The 19,009-nt window shown below is 42.8% G+C and overlaps 1 long non-coding RNA gene across 1 annotated transcript in view; it reads left to right on the plus strand.

The window, feature by feature from the left end:
* Nucleotides 1-627: 627 nt before the first annotated feature.
* The window catches only part of LOC142604045 (uncharacterized), a 44,511-nt gene continuing 26,129 nt past the window's right edge, over nt 628-19,009 (plus strand). Inside the window, exon 1 of the long non-coding RNA XR_012837938.1 lies at nt 628-830. This is a non-coding gene — a long non-coding RNA (uncharacterized LOC142604045). The remainder of the gene's footprint in view (nt 831-19,009) is intronic.

Below are 19,009 nucleotides of genomic sequence, written 5' to 3' on the forward strand. Positions count from 1 at the left end.
AAGCGAAGTGGGGCTGAGCATGGAGAGCAATTAGGAACGGAGGTGGGCCTCGAGCAAAGCCAGCTGAAGCTCAGCCTGGGCAGTGCGTGAAGCCAAACCCCAAATCTGTTTGCTTTGACTGGGTAACTTAAGACCTGCACTTGGTCGCTGTAGTCTAGGCCGTGGCCAAGCACATAGAGCATCAGCCTGCCTGAGTTTGGGGAAAAAGTCATCAGATTGGTCAGTCTACAACCCAAGACTGTCATACAAGCATGCCCTGAACTTTTAAGTGTGTGTGCATCCCTGGTCCCAGTGCAGCATTTGAAAATGTGTCCTCACTCCAGTGCTTCATCCTGATGAAGAGAAGAGGATTTATAGAGAAGATTTTAAGCTTAAAAAGTTGCCTTTTTGTTCTGCACTGTACTGAAGCACGCAGATAGTAAATGAATGCAAAGATCTGTTTAATTTCCTTCACTCCCAGCTAGCAGAAGTAGGACTAGAATTGGTTTGGGGTTTATTTTCAGTCTTGTTCTGTTTTAATGTGGTTTTCCTGGGGAGGGTTGTATGTGATGTGGTAGCGTGAGAAATGTAAGCTAAAGAACTGGGCATGGGAGTTTTCTGTGGACATCCTGTGGGGTTGCTGGTGGCACATACTTGGTGAGGTTCCAGATGTGACCAGCTGTAGGAAGATATTTCTACTATTTCTTGCCCAAACACTTTCCACCCCCTGCTTCCCCTTCAAGCCTGCTTCCAGAACAGCAGCTCATGGTTGCACTTGGTGGAGCCCAGTTCTGCTGGAGACCTTGGCCAGCTCTGTCTGGGACCTGGAGCCTGATGTGATATCCGGGTAAGTCCAATCAACTTTTTCTCTCCTTGTCTCCCAAGTCTATATATAGAATCTGTATTTCCACATGGCCTTTTTTGTTTGGTTTTTGTCTTTTTTTTAATCTTGAGTTAGACTAAATAGGGAAACAACTTTTGATTATGTTATGAAGCCTTACTTATGGCATGGTTTTTTTCATCAGCCTGACTGACTTTAAAAAAAAAAAAAAAAAATGCTTCCAGAATATGAAGTGATTGGGGCTAAAGCTTTCCAACACATCTGGGGCCCTCAGTTCACAAGAAGTGTCCTGGTTTTGGTTTGCTGCATGTTGAAACCTAAACCAAATCGTGAGCTCAACCTTATTCCCACCTTTGAGCTCCACTACATTAAAGGCAAAGGTACAAATTTTCCCCAGCTGATTTGAAGAGCTTTACAGGACCTCCCTCAGTTTTAAAACCTTATGAAAAAGCAAGGTGAAGCTTCTATAGTTTTACACTTAGTTTTAAGCTGCAGTCGAAGGCTCTGTAGCACTTTCTTGCTTTGGCTTGGAGAGGGAGCTGCCTTGGCCACCAGCCAGCTGGCGGAGGTGAAGCTTTCGGGCCTCCCCATGGAGCCCGGCTCTCTGCAGGTCAGCAGGCTGGCCGCAGGCGGGAGAGTTGGGTTCCTGGCCAATTTGGTGTGCCATGTGCCTGCTGGGTAAGGATGCAGCGAACCAAGACCCTAAGCTCTCAGAAGCAGGGAGAGGGTCTGTATGACCCTTGGGACCTGGTGCTTCGTACCTGTATTAGATCAGAAGGAAGGAGGTGTCCCCGTCACGCAGGACTGGATTGGGGGAGGGGGGATTTCTAACTATCTTCTAATCCCACACTGAGTGGAACAGGGCTGAAATCTGCTGCAAAGTTAGCTCTGAGCCCTCCAACTCTCAAAATGATACTCAGACTCATAGCTTTATTAAGATCATTATAGTAATTTTCACCTAGAGAGCCTTACAGTACTCTTCAAACTGAGAAGTGTTTTGGCTAAGGAAGACCCCAAAATCTTCAGTGTTCAGATCAAGGCCTTGTCACAATTTTGACTGTTTCAAAAAAATAATCACCTGTCATGCTTCTTAAAAAAATCTATTAGTTCTTACCTATTCCAAAACTCTCATGTTGGCAAAACCAACGGAAGTCATGCAAGTGGACCCACATGACGTGCAATATAATTTGCCCATAGAGGAAGAACTTCCAAATTCCTCTTATGTTGACTTATCCAAAACTCATGAATTTTGGAGTAGAGTGTTCTCTTGAGTCTTTTAATCACTTGAAACCTGTATGGTCCTGCTGCATCAATGTAGCTGTTTGGTTCTTTGCTGTAGGCCATGGTCTTGGCTTCAAAATAGTATGATGAGGTCTGCAGTTTTGGGAGTCTGAACCTGGTGACCCTGGATAAACCTGGCTTATGTCCCTGGTGCCTTATATGTTATGTGGCAAAAGGTATGTCTTTCTCACTTTTAAACTTGTTGGTTTTTCACTTTGCTAAATTTAATTTTAAATCCTTTCCTGGAAAAGAGAACCTTCAAAGCTGCTCTTTCACCTTTAATTTGGGCAAGTAGGCTGTGTGCTGCTGATATGACAATGCTTAAAGGGATTAGTTAGCAATTAACAGTTTCAGTTGCTAATCTCCTGTAGAACATGGGGTTTTGGAAGAACCACTTTTCCCTAATGATCTTCAACTGCTTGTTCTGCATGGATACAGGGTATTTGCTCAATATCTTCATGAGACTAGCAAGCAGTGTGCTGAGAACTCAAATGGTATGGTGCCTCCACAAAAATTGGTAGTTGGCTGAGGTGCTGAGTCAGCATTAAAGTCACCTTATGGAAGACTACTGATGATGATCAAAAACAGAAAATGCTTCATGGTATGACCATGTCTTCATTTCTCAGGGAAACCAAGAGAAGCTTCTGTCACACAATGTCTAATCACTCTTCCAAACTCTTCACTGAGTTAGAACAATTTGCAAAAATAAATTTTTCTGAGTTTCTCCTTTCACTTCCAGCTTGTTGAGAAATTTATGCTGCTTCCACTCCCTTGAGTGAAGACTTGGTCCAGGTATTCATTGTCTCCGTGATGGCTTTCTTGCATTTGTTGTATGTAAAGCTAAGTAACTCCAGCGGACACATACTTCAGTGGGAACAGTAGGAAGCTGCTTGCTTTTCCCATGTCCCAGATGCTTGTGGGTTCAATGCACATTCGTAACAGGGATCTTGATCTCTGGGTTCCCATGAAACAACTGTATGCTTCTTGGATATGGCAGGTTGTGAAGCATAGAGTGCTGGAGGCTGAGAGGTAATGTATTTGGTCGAAGAGGCACGGAGGAAAACCAAGTCAGAGTTCTTCCTTAGGAAATGTTTGCAAAGAAGGTATTTTATGCATAGTCAGTGAATATTCATCCTATCTCTTCTCCTGTAAATGCCTAATGCTCTATACCATTAGAGAGACAGACATCCCTGGCTACTCCTTCAGAAGGAAGGTAGTGAAGCTCAACCAGAGGCCATAATGGAAATCCTCAGGGACATTCAGTATGTTACATAGCCTAATAGATTCCCTCCTGTGTGTGTTTTGGAAGAGTGCTTGCCTCTCATCTGGAGAATGTCCTTTCAGTGTCTGTTGGCAAATCACACCTTTTTTTATTTTGGCTGAAGCTTTAATATTGTTTCCTTCAGTATCACTTCCCATTGCTCTTCTCAGCCTTGGTCTCCCACCACTTCGTCTCCTTAAAGCTCGCTTTCATTCTAAAATATTTTTGGAAGTTAGATATTCAGGACAAAGTAATAAAAAGAAGGCCTTACAGCATCCTCTGTTTAACAAAAGGTTAACAAATCCAAAAATAGCTCCTCAAAGCTGTGGGCGATTTCAGGCCAGGTTTGCATTTTTCAAATTCTTGCTTTACCTTATTTGGCCATGCAAAATGGGATCCAATGGTCCCTGGGGACTGGGCTGTGAGGAGATGGGGCTTTGTTAAGATGAAAGTATGTGCTTTTTACTTCGGAGACACATGGCTAAATATGGGCTGTGTTAATAACAAATGAGTCTGTTTTCTGGCAGCGTTACAGCTTCACAATGTCACTCAAGTTAAGAAGGCAAACACGCAGCAGACCTTCAGCATCAAGCTTTGAGACTTTGACAGCGACTGTGTTGGAAGTTCAGGGGGAATGGAGGGATGTGCCAACGTTGACAGTGAGGAAGCTTGTTTTGATTTCAGTGAATGGTTTGGGTACAAGATAGCTAGAGCTGTCTAAAACAACAACTTGAAATGAAACCAAGCAGGCCAGAGAATGAGAGTTGAGTATTTTTTTGTGAGCTGAGACTGTATGAAATATTTTTCCTTGTTGCTATATTTTTCCTTTTTTAGTCCTTTTCCTATGAACAGCTTTTCTCTATCTGAAAAATACACGGAGACAAACCATAAGATGGCCAAATTATACGCATACTTTTAGAGAATAAATATTGACTTAAGATCTGATATTAGTCAAGTGATACAATTGAAGGGTGCCTTATAGAATGCAGCTCTTGGGAAAGGAGCAGTATCAGATTTTAAAAAATCTCTGCTGGCTGCACACTTTATTTACCTATTCACAAGTGTTGTCTTAAAATATTGCCCCTCAGCACTTTGTTAGGTATGAAACCTCTTGATGCCTGGGCGGAGGTGTAGAGTGTAAAGTTGGACAGTAATGGAGATGCTTGGAAGTATTTAAGCATGTGTTGCATAAAGTATTAACTGTATAACCACTTTTTAAAAATCTAACAACCAGGTTGGGGAATTGTTGCAGGAGCAAGGAGGGGGTATGGCCAGTGGCTGTCAGGGAGCTGTCAGGCCCAGATTAAATGTTAGGAAAAAGGTGTAAGTAGTAAAACAGCTCCTATTGCTTGCTTGGGTACTGCTGGTGGGACAATGTAAACTAGATCCTCATGCTAGTTAACAAAGAGATTTAACTCCTCAAAAATAATTGCAGGCCAAAATTTTTATAGATGGTTCTCTGCTCACAAAAACAAACAAACAAAAACCTCAAACAAAAAAAAAACCCCAAACTTAGAAAAAAACCAGCAAAAGTTTCTTGTCTATTAAGTGGGAGTTCAGGTGAATCATGGAGAAAAAGTCTGAGAGGGTAGGTCCCAGTGAGACTTTGATTAGGAACACGTTCTATCTCAAGTTCAGTTGCTTCATGAGCTTACTATGCAGGTGATGAAAACGTGAGTTATCTAAAATGCTTTTTGGAGATGTTGAAAACAAGTCAGCCACAAGAGCTTGCAGACATGCCGATGACATGGTGCATGTCGGTGCAGCTGCATCATGAGTAGAAGCAGATGGGGGGTCAGTTACACCATGGCTGCAACTCTGTCCCGATACCTGTTCTTGAAAAAGTAATTTTAAGCTTACCACGCTCTCTTCATGTGTATATATATTACCACCTGGATTGTACAAATGTTTTGAGTAAAGCTGGTTGAAATTTTCTTGTGAGAACAGTCTTGCAGAAAAGGATTTTACTGAAAAATAAAAATTGCACATGAAAAAGGAAAACTCTTCCTAGACACTTACTTTGGGATTTTCTTGCTCTCACTGTTCAAAATATTTTCCATGAAAAGAAGAAAAGGATTTTAAAGCTAAGGAGTCTTGCCGTCAGATTTCCTGAGAATATTTGTACTTTGTGGTAGGATGGAGGAGAATATTGGTTCCCATAAGTGTTGCGTGGATTAAAGTCTTAGCCAATCTCTGAACATGTGAAGTGTTACAAAACCTCTGTTGCTTTTTATGTGAATGACATTCTCAGTCTCTTTGTAAATGGTTTTTTAAAGGGAGAGAGCAAAGATCTCCAAAAAAAGCCAAGTGCTGGCATTCTTACTCTAATGCATTTGCATGTCCAAGGGCAACATAACTTTACTGGCCACTGATTTTTTCTTTTTTTTTTTTTAGTGCCTTGGTTTGTACCTGAATACTTGTAGGAGTGAGTGACTTTGTCGGGAGTTGCAGGTGGTTCAGGACTATGTCAAGTCACACCTGAGGCCTCTTAGGCTCCACACCAGGATTAGGGACTTTCTCCTGGAAGTTTTGCTGTAACCTTGTCATAGCTGGTGCTGCCGTGTTGTTTCACCACTGTTGCATGATGATGACATGATATTAGGAGAAGGTGACTGTTGAGGACTGGTTTCACTTGTCTGTATGACGGTTATAACTTTGAAATGTTTGACCTGTTCAGGAGCGTGCTCTAGCCTGAAGTCCTGAGGTCATGGGAGAAGGGCTGAGTGAAGGACTGAAAACTGAATATAATCAGAGTCTCCTTAAAATGGTGGCTTGTTTTACTCCCTATAGCCAGGTACCCAAGGCTAATGATTTTGACTATTTCTTCTCCTGCATTATATGTAAAGACAAGCTATAGGATTTCGATCAGCTGTATCTTCTCATGCACTCAGATTGTCAGGAAACTATATATCTGTGCAAAGGTGGGGATGCACCAGGCTTGTGGCATTTTGCCAGGGAAAGACCTGGGCAGGAGCCCATCTATTCCTCTAGCTTGGGCAAAGTGTGCCACAGAAACAAAACTGCTCCTGCAGCCCCCGTGGGCTTTTTAGTGAGTTTCTGTAACACAGTATTACAGAAATCTGATAACAAATGTTATCGCTGTTCATGCTGCCTCTGTTTTGTCTCCGAGCACCACCCACGTTCTCAGAGTGTGGAGATGGTTTGTGAGGCTTTCTCCGCGCCGGCTGGCTGTGCCCACGTACCGAGGTACGTCGGGACAAGGCTGGGATTCATGCCTGAAATGCCTGGTGCATACCGACAAACCCACTCCCACTGCCCGTCTGTTTGGAGGAGGCACCAGCAGACCAAAGGGCCCTCATGGCCTCCGATAAGTTGATTACTGGTGGCTTAAATGTTTATGGGATGGAATGTGCCTCCCATTCAGCATCTGACCTGTGCTGAGAAGCTGCCTTTGACGCACTGTTTCGTGGGTGAATGGTTTAAAGTGTCTGCAAAGTCGAAAGTTGTTTGAATGATGTGTTACCAGTGCTTTATAACACTGAGGCTTCTTTACTGTCTGTTTTAAAATATAAGCACAGTGCATTGGAGCTGGGCTCATAAGCTCATCAGGCACGAGGGTTCCTATGAAGCACCCATGCAGTCGCTTCAAAACCGGTATTTTGTGTGTGTGATTGCGCTGCTGCTAATTATAAAGTAGTCATTGTTTATAACCTCATCTACCCTTCTGGCTTCCTCTTGGAAGGATGGGCACGGCTTCATCTCCCCAAGGCAACCATGGCTGATGGTGGTTGGCGACACCAGCCAAAGCATGACGCTTGAGAGGGGAACATCTGAGTTGGGACCCAACACTTGCTCTTCAGATAGTCCTAACTGAGAGTAGGACCGGGAGGAGCAGCCCATCACGTGGCAGGGAAGGCTTGCAGGATGAGCAGTAGCCTTAGCGAATGCAATCTTGTGCAACATACAAAAAGAACCCCTTATTCTGTAGTAAAGTAGAATATGAACTCCAAGCAGAATAATTAATTTGAAACAACTCCATGGATAAATGAGTGTTAGATTCTTGAATCAGGGAATAGGCTTGCTTTTTTTTTCCCCCCCTCCAGGAAATGAGAAGAAAGAAGGGAAACATGCTTTTCCTTTGGAAGCAGTGTGGGATTTGGATTGTCAGATAGCAGCTGTATTGATGCAGACAGCTTAAGGATTCAGTTGCAACGCTCCCCGCAAACACTGGTATCCACTGTGGGAAGCGTTGCTGATGGCCGTGGATGAGGCCCTTCCCAAGTGGAAGGTTTCTCCAGCATTACAGCTTGATGTGCTTGGGAAAGTTTTGATGAAAAGGTTTTCTGTATGATAGAGAATACAGTTTTATCAAAATTAAAATACTTCCTATGAAATTGTGGGTCTTAAGGGGAAAAATATTTGGCAAAAATTGGAGCGATTAGTTTCCTCTATTTGACTTTAGCTGGATAAAATCAGAGTATCTCACTTTGAAATGAAACATCTCTACCTAATCAATCATGTTTTGGGAAGGTATTATGCTTAATTTGGCTTGTTAGAGAGTATACTTAAACCAAACTGTATCTGATATTTTAAGACACATTTGAAAGTGAAGAAAGAATGTTTAAGACAATGATTCCTTTTACTGAAATCTTAAATTTGCATCTAAAAGGTTTTCATTGGTCTTAACTTAAAATTGGGAATTTTTCAGCCTTTCATTCTTGTTAAGACTGAACTATTGTTAAACATCAGAATTATTTTTTTTTTTTGAGAACAGAAACTGATTCTTGACTGACTTATCTACAATAAAGTATTCAATTCAAATATCTACCTAGCTGCTAAAGCACCTTCAGGACACTAGTCTTTTAATTATTTAATTTAGGCTGTTAACTTCTAAACTTTCAATAGTGTCCCCCTCTCCAGTCAGTGTTCCACCAAGAGCTTATTGTACCATGGGCAGAAGGAACAGGTAGAGGAGACATAACCAGCCCAATGTCACCCAGCAGATCTGAGCTTGACTTGGTTTAGACTCTTCCTAGGAAGAAAAAAAAAATAAAAATGGTGCAGCACCAGTAAGCTGTGCAGGATCAAAACCATGTCCGTGTTAGTGGTCAGAGGGACAGACGGCGGGGGTAGCTTTTTGTCAGTGTGACTGTACTAATGCTCGGGTGTCCTGGGCCCCTCCTCTGCCACTGCAAGCTGGTGGATCCGCCGCTCCGCAATGTCTTGTAGGGCTGATTGGTGCGGTAGGCACGAAAGAGGGGATAAGGGAAGGAGGTGGCTGTAAGCACTGAAACGCCACCCACGGGAGGCCCTGTGTGTCTGTGATGTGCCTTCTACACTCTTCTGTGAAAAATGACATTTGGAATGGGTTAATAGGTGTTGTTATTGCAGGGCACCTTCGTACAGACCTCACGGTGCAGCTCACACGGGGTGGAGCTGCCACTTTGGGCTTTGTGCACTTCTCGCTGCTGAAAGCAGAGGGAACAGCAACCTTAATGGAGAGCAGAGTCTCTTCCAGAGCCGAACCTCGGGGGAGCAACGCGAGCATCTGTTAGAGGTGTTGCTGGGGAAGAGGGAGGAGTGTGAACAGGACTGTCCTTAGTAGCTTCCTGCAACATAAGGAAACATACTTAAAAATTATCACATTTGTGGACACCTCTTTGTCTAATTGATATGCTTGTTGTCCTCAATCATAAGGATAATGAGGGCGCTGGTCTTCTGTTATGCTGTAGTGGTCCAGGAGGATACCACGGTCAGATGGAAAAACCATGAGATGAAAAGATTCAAAGTATGTTTTTGATGGGGAAAATGAAGTGTGAGACAAAGCAAGAGTGGAAATGAGAAATCCCTGACTGGCATACCTTGCATTAGAAGGAGTCAGCGGAGGTCCCCTCCCCGGCAGCAGGGCCACTGTCCTCCAGCAGATTGGAAAATGATTATGGGCAGACTGTTAAGCAAAACACAGGGCCTGGGAAAGGGCATGTTCTTTGGGGTTTGAAAGCTATTTCCCTCTTTCTATTCTTGTCTTGCATAAATATTCTAAACTGGCACCAGTCTGTAGCCAGTTGCAGCCAATGTTGCATATTTTACGTGTGCCAGCTTTTTGTAAATGTGACTTAGAACTGCTTGGAAATTTAGGTTTAATTTTAAAATGGGAAGGATGGCTTATAAGCCTTCATGTAAAAGGAACTGGTTTAGTACACAGTTATTTTTAAACACGTTTTTGCACTGCAAAGTGATGTGAATCAAGTGCTGATTCTTATGCTGTACCTAGGAACAGGAAAGGCTGCATGGAAGAGTCTAGTAATAGTGATTTTAACAGGTAAGCTAGCAGCAAAAAGAGGGTTAATGTAGGCAAAAAAAATTAACCTGATTTCCTAAGGAAGTGGAGTGGTTTGACCAGGCCTGCTGCCGCTTCTGCGTGTCTCTCCTGCCTGAAAACTTGTTGCATCAATTGTCCAACTTTGGTTAAGCATGGAAGAAGGAGAAAGGTACTCAACATAGTTAAATTCTTCCAAGGTTTGTGAAAGCAGATGGCCAACGACAGGGTGGAGAAGCCCCTGCTGTCCCCCAGTTAGAGCTTAAGAGGTAATTGCAGCCTTTCATAGGCACCAGAGAATCCATGCAGGGGAGCCCTTGGGAACGCTTCTGCTGCAGGGAAAGCCACCTTGGGGGGGTTGCTGTCCCTGCCTCAGGCTTCATCAGCCCCCATCAGCTGCCTTGGGAACTGCTTCTAGAATAGCTGAGAGATCTCTGTGTAGTAAAAGAGAAGCTCAGGCAGTGTTCAAAGAGTTGTGGAGATGCCACAAGACTTTGTAAAAGAAGCAGATTTTTTTTTTTAAAAAAAAAGCAGCAACTAAATGCAAGCAACAATGTGTGTGGTCAGTTTGTCGCTATCCCTGCCTGCGTCCCTTGTGTCTGTGGCTGGTGGCTCCATGCACTTGCCATCACCACCTTGTCACCCCACTGGTCAGGGAAGAGAAGCAGCCAGTTATTTCTACCTTTGTACTGGGGATAGGCTGTAGTCTTTTTGGCATATTTATAAAATACTTGTAGTAGGATGGTCACGCAGTGACCTGCTGAGCAGAGCCCTGTCGGAGAATGAAGATGGGCACAGTCCCCTCCATGCAAGCCCAGAAGTAATACCTACCGAAACTACTGTGAACACAGAGCTAAGATTGCTCAGTTGTCTGAGCTCCTATCAGAAATGTGGCCGGGGAGGGGCTGGGAAATTGCGCCTGTAGCAACAAATATGAAGTCAAATGTGCAAATCCCCACCCCGGGGATTGTTGCATCAGGGTATGAAACAGTTATTAAATTGCAGAGAACCTGCTGGACTCTCTGCTGCTTGCTATCTGCAATTAGAGATGCATGTTTCTGTCTTTCTGAAAGAAACTTCTAATATAAACACATTATTAAGTTAATGAATATTATTAATAGTAATTCTATGGCCCATCTTCTGGGGAAGAGGATAGATTTAAGGCTACCTCTGTCTCTAAAAATTCTGTAAATCTGCTTAAAAAAAAAAGGAAAGGTGGGGGAAGGAGAGAACATGCCTTTTACAAGGCTGTGTTTCATAGATGCAAATTGTAACACGTTTCTGCATCCTTTTCCTAGTACTGCTTTGCCTGTACTAGATGGTGGTGGTGTTCACTGGACCTGCTAAGGGGAGGTGCAATTTAGAGGTCCTGCATAACTTGACTCTCAAGCATCTCACTGCAGTGCTTGGTTTCAGAGCACTCACTTCTTCATGCCATGGGGATTGGCCGTGGTTGCTTTCAGGTGGCGTGTGTGACTGCAGGTGACTCTTTGGGAAGGGTGAAAAAATAACTCCTGCAAGCTTGTGGTGGTTTGTGTGGAGCAGGCTCAGTGCTGGATGATGAGCCTGGTGTTGGTACTTAGTCTTCCTTATGACTGATCTAAGTCTCATCGTGCTTATAGGGAAGAAACCTGTTTCAAAGTGTCCTGTAGCCTGTGTGAGGGTGTGATGTGGCAGTGCTGGGATGATGCTCAACAGGAGTGACCTTAAAGCATCCCACACCGTGGTGGCTGAGTTATGAAATGGCTAAAGCCTGTTCTTTAGCAAGCCGAGTTTGCATATTCCTGATGATGGCCAAATTAGGAATATTTTGCTATGGCAGGAAATCCTGCTAAAGCAGCAGTATGATGTAAATGGTAGTTTTGCTGCTGACTGTTTTCACTGTGGAAAAGCTATGCTCTCTTAAAGGATTCTCATAAAGACCAAGTTACTGCTTTATGGTTCATCTTCTATACTGTGGAAGTAACGTGCTAGCCATATTATTTTGTGTTAAATTTTTTGCTTTAGCAAAATAGTAAGATTTATGAAACACTGAAGTTTATAAGCAAAGGAAAAAAATCACAAGGAAATGCAGTAGGCAGTTTTTAAATCTCTTTAAAACTAATGTTCTGAAAGTTTTATGACAAGGTGCCTCTCTTGATGTCCAGCTTTACGTAACTTTTGAAGGCAAAGATAATTGTTTTTCATGCAAATCAAATGACCATGCTCACTTTGGTCTTCAAAGTGAAAGATCCGCTGACCAGTGTTAATGAGAAATGGTGCTGTTGGTCAACAAGGAATGTTTCTGCGATGCCATGTTTGATTGTAGAAGAGAATAGTACAACTGTGAGCAGTAAACCAGAATTTTGCTGCAGAAGGCTTTAATTTAGCAGGTTTGGAAATCCAGATTTTGAGTTACTCTGAGACTCAGGTGATGGATTTTGTGTGTGTGTGTGTTAAACAACAACTTTAGATCCAGGCCTCTTAGATATCTGGTTTCACCATGCTATTGTGTCCCCCTTGGAAATTAATGGGAAATAAAACTGAGCATGTGCAGACCATGTTGATCGTCGATACTATCAGCTGATGTTTTTCAACTTAAGCTGCACTGTATTTTTGGTGCTGTTCCTTTCCTATTTTTTTATGTTCTTTTTGGATCCTGGCTTTGTTGAAACTGGTTGGACCCTAAGCCTTTACACTTACGAGTGCAATTCTTTCATTCTGCCTTCTGCAGAGTGCAGCAAGGAAAAACAGATTTTTATTTTATCTAGCACAAACATCAGATATAGCCTGGCCTTGCGTGTGTGAAGGGGAGCGGGATCTGGCATGCAAAGGAGCGGTGGCTGCCTGTGAGGCTGGCTTGCTCCTCCTGGGCGCTGTGGGCAAGTCCTTGGTCTGCAGTTAGTGCGGGCTTTGCTGTCAGCCAAAATCCCTTGAACTGGGAAAAAAGGAGGTTTTGTTTGATGCAGCAGCAATTCAAACCTCTCTGGTCCTTTTGAAGAATGATGATTATGATGAGGGTGGTGAGGCACTGGCACAGGTTGCCCAGAGAAGCTGTGGATGCCCCATCCCTGGAAGCGTTCAAGGCCAGGTTGGATGGGGCTTTGGGCAACCTGGTCTAGTGGAGGGTGTCCCTGCCCATGGCAGGGGGGTTGGAACCAGATGATCTTCAAAGGTCCCTTCCCACCCAAACCATTCTGTGTTTCTATAAGAACATCTATGGGCCTGTTCTTCAAGGGGGGGCAGGGGGCTGGGTAGGGGTGGAAATACCTGAGCAATGGCTAACTCAATTTGTTTCAGAGAAGAACAGGGGAGAGATATTGGGAGATCAGTTTTTAGAAGAGGTGGCTGCATCTTCAGAGAGGGACCTTGGGGCACTTGTGACTCTCCCCCTTCTGCATGGTAAATCCATGCCTGCTGAAGATGTTTTAATCTGCCTGGGTTTTGGCAGTTCTCTGCTAAGGGAAGCATTTTCAACACCAGAGTAGTTCACATCAGTCTTTAAAAGATGATAAAGCAAGTGTGAATGTTTCCTTTATTAATCAAACCTTTTAACTAAACTTTAGTATTGTCTTGCTTGGATAGGTCTAGGGAAATACAATATAAAAAAACCAGTGAATCCAGAAAGTGCTCTTCAAGTAGTTGTCAGGGGATCATCATCCAGATGAAGCAATACAGCAGAGGGGCCTGAAGTCAGTCAGTATTTTCCCCAATGATTTGGACAATGGAACAGTGATTCATGATTAAATATATTTGATAATGGAAAATTCAGTCTAGGGGGTGCGGCTCAGGAGTTTTAGGCAACAAGCTTCTGATTCAAAATAACTGAAACTGGAAAAATTATTAGAAAATAGATTGTAGCCTAGGGAAGACAAACATGAATTTCTGCATTGTAACAAGCAATAATCAGGCAGTTGGTTACAAGGTGGGAAACAAATAGATAGGTTGTAGTTCTGCAGAAAAAAAGATCAAAAAATGAAAGTGAATAAGACAATATATTATAGTGGAAAACGTCAGTTATTCCGCAGCGTTTCACAAATAGAGGTGATAGGACATGCAAAATGATCCTACTCCCTGTGGAGATAACAACAGTAATTCCTCATTTAAGACCAACTCATGGGGCTTGAAAAGAATAAGAAGAAAGGCCAGGATCCTAGACTGAACAGAAAGATGTGGGATTGTGTAATTTAGGGAAGATAAAGATGGAAGAAATTAAAGTTTTCAAATAAATGAATTGTTTGCAAAGACAAAAGCAATAATCCTTTCTCTGGTCCACGGTGGCCAGAGCATGCATCAGATGATTTTGCTGACAGTAGTTGGGATAGGCAACCTGCAGCACCTCTGTTCAAACCATGTAGATTACGTCTGTCAGGAGTGATGTGGGTGTAGCTGATCCTGCTTGAGTGCACGGCTGTGTGATGTGAACTCATGAGGTCCCACTCAGTCCTGTGCTTCTGCAATCAAATGATGTTGGGGGGCGGGATAAGCTGTAACCTGTGGTGATGCAACATTTTGACCAGTGCTTTCTTCTGCCTTTCTTCAACCCCATGCTTCCAATTCCTGAACTTGGGCTCCTCTTTGCTCTGCCTGTTTGTTGACATAAATTATGCAGCAAGTTCTTTGAGGCATGGGCTGTGTTTACCTGTCTATTTATCTGGCATCAGTGGGGCTCCAGTTTTGACTGGAGCTGCAAGCATAAACAATAGCCATTGTCAGAGCAGATTATTCAGAGCAGAGCCATCTGAAGTCATTTGGTTATGAAAGGCTCCCCAGAGCATGAGTGCTTGCTGTGACCCAGAAATGTTGGCATGCAAATCGATTACATGGTAGGATTTATATGGCAAACTTGCAGCTCTTCCTTGTGCAGACAGCACACGGTGTCATGGAGATGGCACCTATTGTGTGAAATGTGTGTGGAGCCTTCCTAAAGGGAGCACAAACTCCAGCCATGGGAAAGAGGGCTGAAGGAGACAGTTTGTCAGGAAAAGGGGTGATGAAGCTGGAGAGAGAGTGTTTGGAGTTTCTGAAGTGAAATGAAATGAACAATAATTGCTGGGGAGGGGGTGAGACATAGGTGCCAAAGATGCCGAGTATGAAGCCAAGTGACTCCCTCTGGACACGTTCTCTGAAGGGATGGTAGCTCTGCTTGGGTGCCGGTTAGACGAAGGACTGAAGAATACACAGCTATTTGAAATGGGCCAAAAAGGCCTTTTCCTCTTCCATTTCTCTGCTCTGCTGCTGTGCGCCTCCGATGGATATTCCTGCCAAATCTGCTTTCTGGGTTGGCAGGGAGGAACGGGACATGATTATTCATATCATCTGCCCTGTTTCAGACAGCTTTGCTGCTGTTCCTGCTCCAGCCTGGCAGCAGCCGAAGATACAGCATCTCTTGAACTCAGGCCCTGGAAACTGCTTATGTTCCCCACCAAAGTTGTGGGAATTGTTGAGAAGGTTCACAGATGTTTTACCTAGTGGGTGTCTCGGAGCTGTTAAGGATGGCCACTTGGGCAGCCACACTGGAAGGGCACTAAGCAAAAAATTGCTTAAAACAAAAATTTGGATTTCTCTAAGAACAGTTTTAAAATGCAAAATTTGTGCTTTAAAAAGCCCAAAAACAAATCACAAAAAAAGCCAACTAAAAACCCCCAAATGGCTAAAGGTCTTAATGGGGACTGTGTTAAGTCTTAATCTGAAATAATAAATCTGCCCCAAAGACTAAATGCAGGAAAATAGCTCTGAAGATGATCAAAGCTGCTCTTCCAGTGCATTTTAACTAGCACAGCATGGGAATTTCCTAGCAAGTCATTATTAGTATGTGAAAGTGCAACATGTTAAATACCTGCAAAGTATGCTCAGCTCAGAGCAACGAAACTGTTATCTTAATTTCTGCTCTGAACAAGTTACAAAAATACTGAGCCAGCAAAATAAAGCAGCAAGGAGATGATGTGCATGTACAGTATCCATGTCTCCAGCTGGGGCAAATACCCAATTCTTGAGACTACAGCAAAGAAACCACTAACAGAGCCATGAACTTGTGTGATAGTTGCATATGCAGTGAGAGACAGTTTCTTTCCTAATCCATATGGTGATCAGTTTAAACCATGAAGTGTGAAATGTGATTACCCTTGTCCAGGGTTTGAATTAAGGGGTGGTAAGGAAAGGCTCAGTGCTCCAGCTTGCATGAGGGAGGGGAAAACACATGCAAAGACCAGGAGCTGCTTCTCACTGAGATTTAAGTATGATGAAATAGAACTATTAAAATTCTCTCAGGAGGGGTTTAATACAGGTCTTCGGTATGGACAACAACTGCTATGGAGGACAAATGAGTGACATGTTAGTTTTTCCCCACAAATTGGAAATCAATTCTTGGGAAAAACAAGACACTCGGAAATGAACATTTAACTAGTGCCAGGCTTTGTGCAGATCATAACCACTTACGCCATAGATATGGCCACAATCATATCTTAGCTTTACCTGAACATCTGTTAGTTGGCACAAAAGTGGGAGTGCAGCTGCCTGTGAATTTACAGATTTATTTATTCCCCCCCCCGGTAACCTCATCTATTCTGAGTGGGCCTGCTGGTTATATTGTACGAGAGGTTGACGGGAACCTCTTTGTTTCATTTTTCAACAGTTGACAAGATATACTGTGTCTGCTTTGGCACAGTTGTGATGCTGCTGTATCTGAGGAAGAGCAGTGATGTGGAAAGACTACCACTTCTCCTGCCTGCTCTAGAACAGAATGGGGGATGCCTTGTGTTATTGCTTTGAACTGAGAAATAGATGTCAGCTTTGCCCAAAAAAAGTGTTTTATGGCATGTCCAAATGAAACAGATACAGGATTATAGAAAATAGTACTGACAGTGGGCTTCAGTTTGCAATGCACTGACTTGGAGCCCCTACCCTGTCCCAAAAGGTTTCTAGTGCTAATTAATAGAAAACCTGGTATGCTTTGCTGTTGATCTAACACTGGTACTTTTCACACCATGAGGCTGAGAGATTCACTCTGGGGTTGGATAACCTTGCTTTTGAGTCCGTGCTGCCACTTGAGCTGTTAGCTTCACAGGGAAGCCACGGTATTCAGGTATTCACCAAATTGTGTATCTGTCAGGCTAGAATGTGTAAATGAGAGCAGCTGAAAACTAGTGGTGGTTCTCATTGAAATACTAAGTGAAATTCTCTGTTGCTTCTTCACTTGCTTTGTTTTTGAGGACTCAATTTCCACAGTTATCTAACGAGTTACGGTGGCTTTCTAGAGTCAGTAGAGTCACTGCCCTGCTCTGGAAGCAGCTGTGTGGAAAGCTGTGTGGTTTCATCTCAGGGCACTGGCATTCTGTGATTGCCTTTAGAGAGACAAATCCTGTAAATACCAACATTCGTAGCTCTGTTTGCTGTAATTGCCTGCTTGCAAGCACTTGACTCTGCTTGCAGTTGCTTGGGCTTGGACATGTTATAATATTAATGAGACATCAGTGGTCCATATCAAAGAAAATAAACCCATTTTGCTAGCCAAGCCTGGAAGCTAGACTTAAAGAAATCCACAAAGTACTAAAACCCTTCAGCTTTAGTTTGGTGGGTTGCTAATATGTGGTTGGTCTATCTGAGGACAGAATAGTGTTCTCCACCTGCCTATAAAATGCTACACAACAAATATATTAGAATAATAAAGACTAATAGTCTTTATTCTTATTCTTAGAGACTTTCTATTGGCCTTTGAAAAAAACTTTAATTTTTCATCTTTCCAATATTAACTTCACACAAGCTATTGTGTAGACTATTGGCAAGCAACCTACAAAGAGATTCCATTCTGGTTATATGTTGCCCTTTTCTGTCATGTTATTGACATATTAATATCTTTTTGAGCAAAATTATTTTTGTGCACTGAGATGTTTCAGGGCTTTTTCCCAGTCTGCTGTGTCCTTGAGGAAATGTTTGAGGGATGCTGGAGAGCTGTCATCACGCTGGGTGAGTCTCACTGCTGAGCACAGGGAGGATTTTCACTCATGAGCAGACTCTGAGCCTCCAGCCTGCCTCCTTGACCCAATTCAGTTGCTTTGCTGCTCAAAAATAAAAAAAGCAGTGGAGGGAAACAGGGTGGCTTCAGGCTGGAAGCCAGGAGAGGTGGAAAGATCCCTGTGGCCCGCTGTGGATTCAGCTGGGGCTCTGGGGTGCATTTACCAAGCACCACCACCCCCCCCCCCCCCCCCCAAATTCAGCAGCAACGGCTCTTTTTCATTCATGCCCTGTCCTAGGTTTGAACTGCCAGCATGTAACTGCAAGGCTGTGGATCCCATGCCAGTTAGGCAATATTTAAAGGGTCCATTATTTATTATAAAATAAGCAAGTACAGATAGGAATGACATAGCTTGAGCTATGAATCACGTCTGACTCATGTTAAAGGTTACAAGTCCAATTCTACTTTCATCTGTATCAAGTGCTGTTCTGCTATTGGTGCTAATACATGCAAAAACAGGCGTTAGTACAAGAAAGCTTTTAATATGAAGTATTCATCTTATCTTGTTTCAGACTAGGTATTTCAAGTGTGTCATCACTTGTATTTAACAGTTGTCAAAACAGTTGAATATGGCAGAGGGGTTGTTTCTCATCAGCAAACTTTGCAGCCTGCCTGACTTCAGATAATAAATCCCTTAGTAGCATAAAATGTTTTCCTATGGAGAAACCAGTTATTAACTTTTGCCTTCATCGAAGTTTTAATAATATGGTGCGTACAGGAGATATTTGTGGTTTGGATGGGAGAGAGATGAGAAGAAATGCAGCCATTTATATTTACTTATTAGGCAATACGTACGGATGATGGGGAATGTGATAGAATTAATTATGCAGAGTTGCAGTGACAACTTAAAAAATGGAGCACATGAATATGGATGTATCTTTTGACTGTTGCTAGTGTAGTGCTGGCTACCACAAATAATAGTGACTATGAAGTTGGCCCTGCTTGGTTAGTTCATTATTTCAAATTAACTCTAATTTCCTTCAGATGTATGTGGCATTAGTCATCTTTGTATGGTGTATATATAGTTTGCTTAATATTTTTTGGATTATTTGCTATTCTTATTCTGGTCTTGGTTTAGTAATCCTGGTGATGCTATTTCTGTTCCCCTATTACATGACTGAAACATGCTAGAGAGAGCATTAGGGGGAGAAAGGAAATGCACTTAAATTGGGCACTATAAACTTTATAATCCTGTTAATATTGATCAATCTTTTAGGAGCCACAACCACTTTTACAAATACTTGGCAATCTCCAAATATTCACAAGCAATTAATATTCTGGTCTGGCAAATGAACACTAAGCTATGGGTTTTGGTTTTTCTTTTTAAAGTTGTGCTTTATTTTTAGCTTTCTTTTCTGCTCCCATGCTACTGTA

Source organism: Balearica regulorum, chromosome 1 (assembly GCF_011004875.1).
Source record: "Balearica regulorum gibbericeps isolate bBalReg1 chromosome 1, bBalReg1.pri, whole genome shotgun sequence".
Lineage (NCBI taxonomy): Eukaryota > Metazoa > Chordata > Aves > Gruiformes > Gruidae > Balearica > Balearica regulorum.